The 15,258-nt window shown below is 36.8% G+C and overlaps 1 protein-coding gene across 1 annotated transcript in view; it reads left to right on the top strand.

The window, feature by feature from the left end:
- Positions 1-15,258, top strand: part of LOC103265116 (potassium voltage-gated channel subfamily H member 1-like) — a gene marked incomplete at both ends in the record, with an annotated part of 83,175 nt that overhangs the window by 8,756 nt on the left and 59,161 nt on the right. The gene's annotated exons all lie outside the window — the stretch shown is intronic.

The raw sequence follows: 15,258 nt of genomic DNA, 5'->3' as shown, positions 1-15,258 counted from the left end.
TGGAACAGCTCTCACTGGCAAAGTACTTAACAGGTTCTTACTTACTTCAGGTAAGATCAGGTAAGAGCAAATTGTGGGTATCTCTTTCCAACTTGAGTTTGGTGACCTCCTCCATCATGAAACCAACCCCCCCCCCCAGATCCCCCTGCTTCTTATTCCCTGACAAAAGAGGAGTGATAAAAAGAGAATATTCACATACTCCCATTACCAAATTTACTTTCTGGTCTGAACCAAGCCCACACACTCTTCCCCTCCCTGTTAGTGAGTCTACTTCTGTGCTGAATTTATTTCCTTTTGTCCACTCATAAGTTGCTTCCATTCTCTTTTGTATCAGCAAGAATATGTGCTGTCTTTTTTTTATTATTATAAAGATGTGGGGTACAATTCAGGGTTAGGTATACAAACATTGATTATGCAGGTACCCTTGTTGATGAGGTATGCCCCTCCCTCCCCTAGCAGTTTCCCTCAACTGCCAATCCCACTCAGCCCCGACAGTTTCCCATTACTGCCAAATGCTTTCTTATAGTATTATAATTGTTCAAGGTCTGCTTATGAGTGAGAACATATGGTACTTTGTTCTTTGTTTCTGTGATAGATCACTGAGTATGATTGACTCCAAATCCATCCAAGTTGCTGTGAAGTCTATATATTTGTTCTTCTTTATGGCTGCATGATATTCCACTGTGTATCTGTACCACATTTTCTTTATCCAGTCCAGCTTTGATGGGCAACATGGTTGGTTCCATGTTTTTGCTATTGTGAGTAGAGCTGCAACAAACATACATGTGCAGGTATCTTTTTTGTAGAATGATTTGAGTTCCTCCAGCTGTATTCCCAATAGGGAAATTGCTGGGTCATATGGAAGGTCAATTTCTAGTTCAGAAATCGCCACACTGTCTTCCAAAGAGGTTGCACCAGTTTGCATTCCCACCAACAGTGTAGAAGCGTTCCTTTTTCTCCCCATCCTTGCCAGCATCTGTTGTTGTTTGTTTTATTAATGATGGCATTCTTACTGGGGTTAGGTGGTATATCAATGTGGTTTTGATTTGCATTTTTCTGATGATGAGTGAGGCTGAGCACTTTTTCTTGTGTCTGTTGGCTGCCCGTATATCTTCTTCTGAGAAGTGTCTATTCATGTCTTTTGCCCACTTTTTAAAGGGGCTGTTTGTTTTTTTCCTTTTGGCAAATTTGAGTTCCTTGTAGATCCTGGATGTTAGGCCTTTGTCAGACAGACAGTTAGCAAATATTTTTTCCCATTTTGTGGGCTGTCTCTCTGCTCTCTTGATGGTTTCTTTTGCTTTGCAGAAGCTCGTTAGTTTGATGAGGTCCCACTTGTCTTTCTTATTTCTTAAGGTATTGGCCTTTAGGATTCTGAATAGGAATTGGTTGCCAGTTCCAATTTCCGTAAGAGTGTCTCCTGCATTTTCTAAGATTCTTATAGTTCAAGGTTTTACGTTTAGATCTTTGATCCATTTAGAGTTAATTTTTGTGTATGGTGATAGGTAGGGGTTCTGTTTCAATCTTCTGCATGTGGTCAGCCAGTTTCCTCAGGACCATTCACTAAATAGGTTCTCCTCTCCCCAGTGGTTGTTGTTGGAGGCTTTGTCAAAGATGAGTTGGTTGAGGAATTGAAGCTTTGCTTCCGGAATCTCTATCCTGTTCCATTGGTCTATGTTCCTGTTCTTGTACCAATACCAGGCTGTTTTGATTACTGTAGCCTTGTAGTAAAGATTGAAGTCTGGAAGTGTGATACCTCCTGCTTAGTTTCTTTTGCTAAGGATTGTTTTGGCTATTCATGGTCATTTATGTTTCCATATGAATTTCTGTATTGTCATTTCCAGGTCTGAGAAGAATGTTGGTAACTTAATGGATATTGCATTGAGTCTGTAGATTGCCTTTGGTAGTATGGACATTTTAACAATGTTGATTCTTTCTATCCATGAGCATGGAATATTTTTCCATTTGTTTGTGTCTTGGAGTTCTTTGAGCAGCGTTTTGTACTTCTCATTGTAAAGGTCTTTCACTTCTCTGGTTAGGAAGATGCTGAGGTATTTCTTTTTTTGTGTGTGGCTATTGTGAATGGGATTGTGCTTTTTATTTGGATCTCTGCCTGCTTGTTGTTGGTGTATAGGAATGCAGCTGTCTTTTGCCCATTTATTTTGTACCCTGAGACTTTGCCAAAGTCCTTTATCAGTGCAAGGAGGCTTTTGACAGATTCTCTTGGATTTTCAAGGTAAGGGATCATATCATCAGCAAAAAGGGATAACTTGACTTCTTCTTTTCCTATTTAGATACCCCTGATTTCCTCCTCTTGTTTAATTGCCCAAGCTAGGACTTCCAACACAATATTGAACAAGAGGGGTGAGAGTGGGTAGCCTTGTTCCAGTTTTCAAGGGAAATGTTTCCAGTGTCTGTCCATTTAGCAATATGTTAGCTCTGGGTTTATCGTAAATGGCACTTAGTATTTTGAGGTATGTTCCTTCTATACCTTGGTGTTTGAGGGTTTTTATCAAGAAGGGATGCTGGATTCTGATCAAAAGCTTTTTCTGCATCTAATGAGATAATCGTGTGGCTCTTGTTTTTACATCTGTTGATGTATTTAATTACATTTATGGTCTAATGAATATTGAACCAGCCCTGTATCCTGGGGATGAAACCTATTTGGTCATGGTGGGTGAATTTTGAGATGTGTTATTGGATCCAATTTGCTAGAATCTTGTTGAGGATTTTTGCATCTGTGTTCATAAGGAATATTGGCCTGTAGTTCTCTTTTTTTGTTAGATCTTTACCCGGTTTGGGTATCAGTGTGATGTTAGCTTCATAAAATGATTTGGGGAGAATTCCATTTTTCTCAATTGCTTGGAATACTTTCAGTAGGACTGGTGTCAGCTCCTCCTTGTACGATTTGTAGAATTCTGCTGGAAAGCCATCCGGTCCAGGGCTTTTATTTGGTAGGTAGTTTTCGTATGACAGAGTCAATTTCCTGGGTTATTTTTGGTCTATTTAGTGTCTCAATATCTTCTTGTTTCAATGTGGGGAGGTTGTGTGATTTCAGAAAGTTCTCCATTTCATTTAGGTTATCAAGTTTGTTTTCATATAGGTGTACATAGTAATCTCTGATAATCTTTTGTATTTCTTCGGAGTCAGTTGTGATTTGATCTTTTTTATTTCTGATTGTGTTTATTTGGGCTTTTTCTCTCTTTTTCTTGGTCATTCTGGCTAGGGGCCCATCAATCTTGTTAATTCTTTCAAAGAAACTGCTTTTTGTTTTGTTGACATTTTCTATGATATTTTTGTCTTCTATGTCCTGTATTTAGGCTCTTATTTTTGTGATTTGGATTCTTTTGCTAAAGTTGGGGTTTTGGTGGTCTTTTCTTTCCAGCTGCCTTAGGTGATTTGTTAGGCTCTCAACTTCTGATCTTTCCATTTTCTTGATGTGTGCTCATAGAGATATAAATTCCCCTCTGAGAACGGGCATCCCAGAGGTTTTGGTAAGATGTTTCTTCATTTTCATTTGTTTCCAGGAATCTTTCAATTTCTGCTTTGATTTCAGTGTTGACCCAGTAGTTGTTCAGCATCATGCTATTTAGTGTCCATGTCTTTGTGGGCTTTGGGGGAAATGTTATTAGTGTTGATATTTATTTTTATTCCACTTGTCTGAGAATGTGCATGGCAAGATTTCAACCTTATGGAATTTGTTTATGCTTGATTTATGGCCAAGGATGTGATCAATCTTGGAGTATGTTCCATGTGGTTGTTGGGTGGAAAAATCTGTAGGTATCTATTAAGTCCATTTGGTTGAGTGTCAAGTTTAGGTTCTGGATCTCCTTGTTGATTTTTTGCCTTGATGATCTATCTAGGAAGAATATATGCTGTCTTTATAAAGCCCTTTGACACGCCTGAACTACTGCCCCTTTTTCCTACTCTGTTTCTGAAAGACTTCTAGAAAGAGCTCTCTGTGTGTATGATCTCTCCTCTTTCTTATGCTTATTCCAATCAGATTTTCATCCTTGTCACTCATGGAACTATAATTGCTCCTGTCAAAGGTGCCGTGACATCCACCTGTCAAATCTAATGGTCAGATCTCAGTTTTCATCTTATTCCATCCATCAGCTGTGTTAGACCTAGGAGCCTCTCATCTCACATAGAATAAGATCTGCAGTCATGGCACGCCATAATTTGTCCCTTGACTGTCTTATTATGCTTCAGGTACAATGGCCTCTTGCTGGCCACAGGGTACTTGCTATTACCCCTGCCTAGAATATTCTTCCCCTAAATGTCTGCCTGTTTTTCCTCTTACTTCATTGAGGTGTCTGGTCAATGTTGTCTGATGAGCACCCTACTAAAATCTCTATTCCTTTACTTGATTTTTTTCATAATATTCATCATAATCTGATATAGTCTTTGTTATTGTTGCTATTGCTAATCTTCCCTCATTACAATTTTTTGAAACTTTAAGAAAACTGAGGTATAAAATAAGCATTTAAGTGTGATAAAATATAGTAATCTAAGGTATGCCACTTAGTGAATTTTTATAAATTTACACTTATGCATAGCCACTACATAGTATTTTTCCAGCACCCTAGAAGGTTCCCTCCTGCTTTATGCAAGACTATCCATCACTGAAATAACTATTATTTTGACTTCTATTATGATAGATTAGTTTTGCCTGTGCTTGATGGGCAGATAAATAGAATGATTCTGTATGTAGTCTCTTGTGTCTAGCTGCTTTCTCTCAACACATTGTTTATCAGATTCAACCATGTTGTTGAATGTTTTAGTAGCTTGTTCTGTGTTGTTGGAGTATAGAATTAATTGTTTCATTATCTAATGTTGCATAACAAACCTCCCTAAAACAATGGTTTAATACAAGCATTTTATTGCTCATTATTCTGTTGAAATTTGGGTTTGGCCTAGCTGTGCAGTTCTGTTGACTACTCTAGGTATTTCATAATTGAAATTATTCAGTATTTGTCCTTTTGTGACTGGCTTATTTCACTTGGCATAATGTTTTCAAAATTCATCCGTGTTGTAATGTGTCAGAATTTCTTTTTTATGTGATGAATAATATTTCATTATATTATAGTATTTTTACATCAATGTTCATAGCAACATTATTCACAATAGCCAAGACATGGAAGCAACCTAAGTGCCCATCGATGGATGAATAAACAAAATGTGGGAGAAATATATTTGTTTCTGCTTTCAATGCTTTTGGGAATATACCTAGAAGTGTAATTGTTGGATCACATAGTCTTTCTATTTTCAATTCTTTTGGGAATATACCTAGAAGTGTAATTGTTGGATCTCATAGTCATTCTATTTTTAATCTTTTTGAGGAACTACTACACCATTTTCCACAAGCTGCACCATTTTACATTTCTGCTCACAGTATACAAAGGTTCTAATTTTTCTGCATCCTTGCCAACACTTGTTATTTTCTGTATTTAGCCATCCTAATGGATGAGAGCAGCCATTCTAATATATGTAAGGTGACATTTGATAACTTAAAAAATTATGAGAGCTTTGAACCATTTTCTTCATTAGTTTTTCTTTTTCTTAATGCATCTAAATACGGAGAAGAGGCACATACTCAGAGAGGTAGGAGAACAAGGACACTGGAAGTTATAGAAGCCACAGAAACAGAAAGTTGCAGGAAAGGAGGAATGATTTGCTGAAGGTTCTTGTAAAACTCCTACAGGCTGAGGAAACTCTGAGCACATTTGGGTTAAGATGATTGTAAGCTTCCCAGAAAAACGAGCCTGTTTAGGAAGGTTTGAAAGAGGGGTGGAACTCTAATGCTTGGGAAAGGAGAAGAACTACATGAGAGCAGGCTGGGCATGAGATGTTGCATGTGGGTTGGGGAGGAGAGGATTTTCTTTGGTTTTATTTTTATTTGTGAAGGAAGACAAATGTTCGTGAAAGATAGGCCAGTCGCTTGTGGTTAATGAATCCCTGAACGCAGATTAAATTTGAGTAAAAGGAGAATGGGAGCTCTCTAATCTGGCTTTAATTGAAGAGAACCCTTATTGGAAGCTAGTGTCACAGCCATGCAGACATATTATGATTTCTTCCTATATCATCACATGATGTTTAACATATGTCTTAACTTACAAGAAAGAATGCTTCAGACTTTATGGGAGAAATAGTCTGCCTCAAGGATATGTTCCCCCACCCCCACTTCCTTTCTTTTCTTTTTGAGTCAGGGTCTCACTCTGTAGTCCAGGCTGGAGTGCAGTGGCATGATCATGGCTCACCACAGCCTTGACCTCCAGGGCTCAGACAATCTTCCCACCTCAGCCTCTTGAGTAGCTGGGACTACAGGCACATGCCACCATTCCTGGCTCATTTTTTGATTTTTTTTTTTTGTAGCTAGGTTGTCTCGCTATGTTACCTAGGCCGGTCTTGAACTTTTGTGCTCAAGCAATTTTCCCACCTTGGCCTTCCAGAGTGCTAGGATTACAGGTATGAGCTACCATGCCTGGCCAAGGATATGTTTCCAAGTGAAGTCAGACTTGGTAAATTTGAAAGTCTTTGGACAATCCTTAGAAAAAGAATTTTTTAATTTCAATTTTTCACATTACCTATAAAAATTTAGAAAATATAGATGCAGAAATAAAGATTGCCTACAATTTTATCTTATAGTTCATATTTTGGCATGTTTCAGCCTTTTTTTCTTGGAATATGTGCACATATGTTTACATATGTTTTTATTAAAATAAAATGGAATTATACTATGAGTAGTGAGTTGTAGCCCATTTTATTCTTTAAGCATCAGGTTTTATCTTTGTATGACTTAAAATTTTTTTTACGACCAGGTTCAGTGGCTCACCTTTATTCCTGGCACTATGGGAAGATGAGGTAGGAGGATTGCTTGAGCCCAAGAGGTTGAGACCAACCTAGGCAACATAGCAAGACTTTATCTCTACAAAAAAAAATTTAGCTGAATGTGGTGGAATGCACCTGTAGTCTCAGCTACTTGGAAGGTTGAGGTGGAAGGATCATCTGAGCCCAGGAAGTTGAGGCTGTGGTGAGCCATGATTATGCCACTGCACTTTAGCCTGGGTGACGGAGTGAGACCCCAACTCAAAAACAATTTTTTTTTTACGATGTGAATTAGATGATTATGTGACAATTCATTTTATGGATATGTGATAATTTATTTAGTGTTTGGCATTTAGGTTGTTTCCTATTTTTTTATTTATTTTTATCATAGTAAGCAATGAAACAGAATATTTTGCAAATAAATATGTATCACATACCTGGCTACTTATTTTCTTTTCTTTAAAGTGTTCAAAGCACAAATAAACTGAACAGTAAATTCTAACAAAGCAAGTATTTGTGTAGTCATCATTCAGGTAAAAAAAATAGAACATAATCAACTCCCAAACATCCTTCATCTCTCCTAATCACTTCTCCCTTCTTCTTCCCCAAAAGAAACTACTATTTTGATTTCTAACACTAGTGTTATCTTGTCTATTTCTGAACTTTATAGAAATGAAATAGGACAATAATTCATTCTTTCATGTTATATTATTTTTCTCAGCATTGATTTTGAGAGATTCAGGCTTGCTTTTGAGTGTATCAGTAGTTAGTTCATTTTGTTTGTATGTAATCTATTGTATGAATATACTTCAAATTATTAATTCAGTCTACTGTTGTTGTTCATTTAAGTCATTTAAAAAAATGAATGTTGTTATTCATACTCTTAGTATACTCATTTCTTTCTTTTCTTTTTTGGAGAAAAGAATGGGCATTTTAATAAGTGAGTCTTGATCAATTGATTATCCAAATGGATCCAGATGAGTCTTTGCACCTATTTCAAACTACATACAATATTTAATTCCAAATGGGCCATAGAAGTATACTAATTTCTATTGGAAAGAGTGGGGTTACTGGGCCATTGGTGTTACATATATTATTTTTTAGTAAGTACTGCCAAGCAGTTGTCCAATGTGGTTGTACTGAGTGATTGCACAAAATGGTTGCAATACTTGAGAATTTGCACTGCTTTATTTTCTTGCCAATGCTGGTGTGATCAGTTTGTTTAATTCCACCAAATCCAGCAAATTTGTAGCAGTTTCTCATTGTAGTTTTGATTTGTATTTCCCTGTTGACTAAAGAGGTTTAGCATCTCTACGTATTTTTTTTTTTGGGAGGGAGGGTCATTTTTTGGTATCCTCTTTTATAAAGTGCCTGTGCAGTATCCTTTTCTGTATAGACTAGATTTTTTTAAAAGATTGCTTTGTAGGAGTCCTTAATATAATCTGGATATGAGCCTATTGTGGGTTATATGTGCTGTAAATATTTTTCCCTACTGGGTGTCTTTCTGATTTCCTTGCTTAAGGGTACCTTTTGATGACTGAACGTTCTTTTTTTTTTTTTTTCTCTTTAAATTTTTATTTTAAAATTGAGGGGTACAATTCAGGGCGAGGTATACAAATATTCATCATGCAGGTACCCTTGTTGATGAGGTATGGCCCCCCCAGGCAAATATGACTACTGTCAATCCTACCTTCCCGTCTCCCCCATCCCCGCAGTTTTCTGCTACTATCAATCTTTTTCTTATAGTATTATGGTAGTTGTTCAAGGTCCACTTACTCAGCTCTTTGTTTCGGTGAGAGATCACTCAGTATTATAAGCTCTAATTCCATCCAGGTTGCTGTGAAGTTCATGATTTTGTTCTTCTTTATGACTGTGTAGTATTCCATTGCGTATAGGTACCACGTTTTAAAATCCAGTCCTCTTTTGATGGGCAGCATGGTTGGTTCCATGTTCTTGCTATTGTGAACAATGCTGCTATAAACATACATGTGCAGGTATCTTTTTTATAGAGTGATTTGAGTTCTTCCAGGTATATTCCCAGTAGGGGGATTGTGGGGTCATATGGAAGGTCAATTTTTAGAACTTTCAGGAATCGCCACACTGATTTCCACAGAGGCTGTACTAGTTTACACTCCCTCCAACAGTGTAGAAGTATTCCCTTTTTGCCACATCTTCTCCAGCATATTATTTTTTGTTATTGATGATGGCCATTTAGTGTAGTTTTATTTTTTTTTAGTTTTTTTTTTTTTTGAGTTGGAGTCTCACTCTGTTGCCCAGACTGGAGTGCAGTAGCCGCTCCCAGCCACCGCAGCCTCGACCTGCTGGGCTCTGGTGATCCTTCCGCCTCAGCCTTCCAAGTAGCCGGAATTACAGGCATGTGCTACCACGCCTGGCTGATTTTTTGATTTATTGTAGAGATGAGGTCTTGCTGTCCAGGTGGGTCTCAAACCCGCGAGCTCAGGCAATCCACTCACCTCAGCCTCCCAAAGGCGCGGGATTACAGGCTGAGCCACCGAGCCCAGCTCAGTGTAGTTTTAATTTGCATCTTCTTGATGACTAGTGAGGCTGAACATTTTTTCATGGCTGCTTGTATATCTTCTTTTGAGGACTGTCTATTCATATCTTTTGCCCACTTTGTAATGGGGCTACAATTTATCAATCTTTTCATTCATATGCCTTTGCGTCTTGTTTAAGCTTTATATTTCCAAATCTAAGAAGATATTTTCTTATATTATCTTCCAATAGTTTTATGGTTTTTCATTCACATTTAGATCCCAAATCCACTTAGACTGACTTGTGTATGGTATGTGATAGATATTGAGTTTCACTTTTCTCCCCATATGGAATTGGATGTGTAGTTAACTTAGTACCATATATTTGCAAATACCATCCTTTCTTCACTGTCTGCAGTTCAGTCTTTCACATCTCTAGTATCTACATAGGCATAATTCTTTTTTTTTATTCAATTTTTGTTCATTGATCTATACCAATATCACATTGTGTTAATGTAGTTTTGTAATGAATTTTAACATTGGTTTTATTTATTCTTTAAATATTTGGTAGAATATACACATTGAAGCAATCTGAGCCTGCAGTGCTGCGATAAACATACGTGTGCAGGTATCTTTTTTATAGAGTGATTTGAGTTCTACCAAATCACTCTATAAAAAAATTTGGAAGAGGTTTTCAATTATGGATTTAATGATTTAAAGAGTCAAATACCCATTCAAATGTTCTGTTATTTCTGGAGTCGGTAATAAAAATACAGTAATCTATATTTTTTCTAAGAATATTTATATTGCATTTAAAATTTCAGAGTAATTGGTGTACTATTGTTTATAAGTAATATCCTTTTATTTTTGAATGTCTAAGGAATATGTAGTGGTATTGTTTTGTTTTTCATTCCTGATATTAGGTATATTCTTTCATCCTCTTTCTCTCTCTTCACCACCAATCAGTATTACCAGGAGTTTACTAACTTGAGTATGACTTTTTTTTTTTTTAGAATTTTGGAATTAAAAAAAAACTCTGGAATTATCTTTTATAGGGCAGGCTCCTAGTAGTACACTCAGAATTTGTTCCTCTGGATCAAATGGTCAAATGGCTTTTATCTGGAAGTTTTGAGAAGGTTGCCTCATGATTTGCGGAAGAAACATCCCAAGTTGTGGCAAACAAGTGACTGATTCTTTCACCATGACAATGCACCTGCCCATACAGAACTGAGTGTTCCAACAATTTTTGATCAAAACTGGCATGACCTCCATATTCTACCCTCCCTATTCACCCGATTTCACCCCGAGTGACTTTTTTTGTTTGTTTCTCCAATGAAAAAAGTCCTAAAGGGGAAATGTTTTACCCATGTGGAAGAAGTGAAACAAAAAATGGCAGAAACCACTAAAATACATCAAAATTGACGAGTTCAAAAAGGGGTTTTAGCAGCGGAAAAAGCATCTTGATAGGTGTATTGCATCAAATGGAGAGAACTTTGAAGGTGACAAGTTTAAAAATGTAAGAATAAACACACATTTTAAAATAAATAAATTGTACTTTTGGGGGTATCCCCTCATATCTCTTCTGAGCAGCTGATTTTAAAAATTTAGTCTGACATATTTGTCTTTAATTAGAAGGATTTAATTCATTGTCTTTATTGTATTTGATGTGATATTTTGGTCTATATTTTCTATCTTGCTAGTTGCTCTTATTTGAAAAAAACACCTGTTCTGTTTTTTTCCCTTCTCCTCTATTGTTTTCTTTGGGGATGGTTTGTTTGATTTGTTTTAGAGAATTCTCAGCTGCTGTCTCTTTATAACTTTGCTTCTGTATTATTTCAGCTCTATTAGCTTTTTATGTTTTCTTACTTTTAGTGGGTACTCTGAAAAATACAACATGTACTTTTCAAATTCTATCGTAAATTAATACAGGTGCCTCTTCCCAGATGTTGCAGAAATTTTAGAACACTTTAAATTCTCTTACGTTTTTCTTTACTTATATACTATTAATGTCAAATATATATATTCTATATGTATTTTCAATGTTGTTTGAGCAGCCTATACTCATTTATGTCTATTACCTGTTTCTTTGTTCCTTACCCCTTCCACTGACTTCTAGCTTCCATCTGGTAAATTTTCCTTCTGCCTGAAGAACACTCTTTAGTATTTACTTAGTTTGCTGTTGACCAATTTTCTCATGTTTTATTTGTCTGAAAGATTATTTCATTTTAATTCTTGAAAGATGTTTGCACTGGTTATTAAATTCTAGATTGGCAATTATTTTCTTTTGGTTATTTGGATGTATTTTTCCATAATTATCAGACTTCTGTTACTTCTTTTGAGAATTCAGCTCTTGGTTTAATTATTGTTCCATTGTAGGAATTCTTTTATTCTGTAGCTGCTTTTAAGTCTCTCTCTCTCTCTCTCTCTCTCTCTCTCTCTCTCTCTCTCTCTCTCTCTTCTCCTTCTTCTTCAATTTAGAGGAGCATATAGGGTTCATGGGGATTCTTGAACCTGTGGCTCAAGTGTTAGCAAACTTTTTCTTTAAAGGGCCAGATAGTACACATTCTAGGCTATGTGGACCACGTATGGTCTCTTCTCCTTTTTTCTGAACTCTTCTTCATTTCTGACCCTTGAAACTGTAGCAGCCATTCTTAGCTCACAGGCTATACTCAACAGGCTGCTTGCCAAATTTGGATGGTCCCTGGTGTAGCTTGAGGGTTTTTTGTTTGTTTGTTGATTCGTTTTAGAGAATTCTCAGCTGCTGTCTCTTTATAACTTTGCCTCTGTTTTCTCTTTTTTCTGCTCCAGAATTCCAAGGACATACAGGCTAACCCTCAGTATCTACTCCCTGTGTCTCTTCTACACCCTTTTATATATATATTTTAACCTTTTGTCTTCTTATGTTTTGTTCTGGATTGTTTTTTTCTGATTCATCTCCCAGTTTTTTAATTAACTCTATAGCTTTGTCTAATTACTTTTAAACTCTTCTAGTATAGTCTTTATTTTGGTTATTGCAGTTTTCTGAGTTAGACTTATCATTTAATTTATTTTACAGTTCCAAGTTTTCTGCTGAAATTCTTGATCTTTCTTTTTGTCTTGTCAAATATGTTAAGGATAACTATTTTAATGTATACATTCAGTAACTATAATCTGGAGTTTCTGTGAGTTTCATTGTGTTCTATTGTTCCTCTTAGTTTTCTTACAGATTGTTTTACATCTTCATATGCTGGGTTTCTTTTATTGTGTACTGGAAATTCTATGTGAAAAATTGCAAAAATATTTTGGAGCCTATGATGGTATTATTTTTCTTAAGAGAATATTTAATTTTGTGTCTTATAGGCAGCTAAGAACACTAGCAATCAGACTCACCTGGATACAGTTTCAAGTAATGAAGTGGCTTGAAGCTGTATTTCACAACGTTTTCTAGTTCACTTTTCTCTAGAGCATAACCATTGTGGTTCCAACTAAAAGCAGGATTACTAGGGCCTTTTCTTTAACAGCCTTCAGACCTTTTACTGATATCTTTCTAAATCCAAGAGGTGTAAAAGCAATGCTCAGATCTTCAGCCTCTCAACTGCCTCTGTGGAATTGGCCAGTACTCAGGGGGAAAAGCTGCTCTAAATGCAGGACTCACTGTTTGGGTTTCCATCATCTCCAAGCCTTTGGCCCCATCATTCTTCACTGCTTTCCTAACTCATTGATGCATTCAAGCTGGTTTTATAAAATAGTCTGCCCAGGGTTTGTAGTTATTCTCAATGGGAGAGTTCATTTAAATTTATTAGTCTACTATTACCAGAAGATTATGATTATTTTTTAGGGGAAAATCACTAGAAGGAGGATGACTGTAATAGTGGGAATGCACATTTTAAAGACTTTTGATACATACTGTCTGCCTGCCTATCAATAAGGTTGTACAAATTTACAAAGGTTCATGCCAATTTTCTTTCTTTTTTTTTGGAGTCTGGGTCTCAACTATCTGAAGTGCAGTGTTATGATCACAGTTCATTGCAGCCTCCAACTCTTGGCCTCAAGTGATCCTCCTGACTCAGCCTCCCAAGTAGCTAGGACTACAGGCATGCATCACCATGTCTGGTTAATTTAAAAAATTTTTTTTGTAGAGATGAGGTTTGCTATGTTGTCCAGGCTGGTCTCAAACTCCTGGCCTCAAGCAATCCTATTGCCTCAGCCTCTCAAAGTGCAGGAATGACAATCACAAGCCACCAGGGCCAACAATGCCAATTTTATGATACCTCACCAACATCAGATATTAATTTTTAAAACTGCCAGTTAGATAGGTCTGGATTTGAATCCTCTTACTAGTCATATGACCTTAAGCCCTATTAAGAGTTTAATAAGTACTAAATATTTTATACATTTTATCTATTGAACTTCTTACAAGAATCTTATGAATCTGGCATATCATCCCATTTTACATATGAGACTCAGAGAAGTTGATCATCTGCCCAAGCTTACACTAATAGTAGTCTTGGAGTAGGATTTGAATATACGTGTGTTTGATTCTAGAATACACTTTCAACCATAGAGCTACACATGTACTGGGAGATAACACTGAAAAGTTAGACAGAAGCCAGATTGTGAATGGCTTTGACTGAAAAAATAAAAGAGTTTAGACTAAAACCTGGCCTGTGCCATTATTTTCTAAGTGACTTCAGTTATGTTTCTGTGATAACCAGCTCCATTGACTTAGTGCTATGGGATTCTTCTCCCTTTTGTTGAACCTGGTGCTTTTCTCTAGCAAGAACTTGGAAAGGGACTCATCTGTTAAGACCCTGCAGAGACTGCATCTTCTTCTTGAAGATTCTCTTAGGCTGACATAGCCACTTTCTTTTCTGCATTTCTACAATATTATGTGTACATACAAGCCAAAGTATCTTTAAGTTATAATCGTATAATTTTCTTAGATGATTAATTATAGCCAAACCCTATTTGACTAGAGAGAAGGGGCTGTATCTTGTTCTTTTTGTAATTTGTGGCACTTAGCACAGTTTCTGGCACACGATAGGTACTCAAATAGTGACAGAATGAGGAAAACAATGAATGTGTGAGTCAAGATCACACAATTCAGGACAGTAAGAAAAAAAGTAAACCTGCAGAAAGTATGTTTTTATTTGAATGATAGTGCTGAACAATTGGTGGTATCATCATTTGGTTGTGATCAGTACCAACTGTTCGTGAACAAAGGGCTGGTATGTTTACAGGAGAATGTCAGCAATTCTGTGTTTTGAGTTAATTAACATGCTTTTATTTTGTGCCTTTTTTTTTTTTTTTTTTTGTGAGTTGGAGTCTTACTCTGTTGCCCAGGCTGGAGTCCCGTGGTATACTTGCAGCCACCCCAATGTCGACCTGCTGGGCTCCCAATTTTATTGCCTTTTAAAGTTTAGGGGGCTCAGCCTGTAATACTGCACCTTTGGAAGGCTGAGGTGAGTGGATTGCTTGAGCTCGCGGGTTCGAGACCCGCCTGGGCAACTTGGAAAGACCTCATCTCTACAATAAAATCAAAAATTAGCCGGGCGTGGTCGCGCGCCTGTAGTTCCAGCTACTTGGAAGGCTGAGGCAGAAGGATCGCCGGAGCCCAGCAGGTTGAGGCTGCGGTGGCCGGGAGCGGCCACTGCACTCCAGTCTGGGCAACAGAGTGAAACTCCAACTCAAAAAGTAAAATAAAATAAAATAAATAAATAAATAAAAAATCAAGTTTCGGAGAGGCTGTCTTTACTGAAACACGATAATTTGACTTAATATTTATGTAATGGCTCTACATTATTTTTAACATCTATTCTCTTTTTTGGATTTCACAAATCTCTTTTAAATACAGATTTTTAATATTTTACCTTTTGACTATTGATGAAGTCTGAGACACAGAGAGGTTGGTGACTTGGTTGGGAAGTACCTAGCTAATAGGTGTCAGAACAAGTCTGGTCTT

This window comes from Carlito syrichta, unplaced genomic scaffold (genome assembly GCF_000164805.1).
Source record: "Carlito syrichta isolate Samal-C Ts95f unplaced genomic scaffold, Tarsius_syrichta-2.0.1 Scaffold305864, whole genome shotgun sequence".
Lineage (NCBI taxonomy): Eukaryota > Metazoa > Chordata > Mammalia > Primates > Tarsiidae > Carlito > Carlito syrichta.
This window is presented reverse-complemented; position numbering and strand designations above follow the sequence as displayed.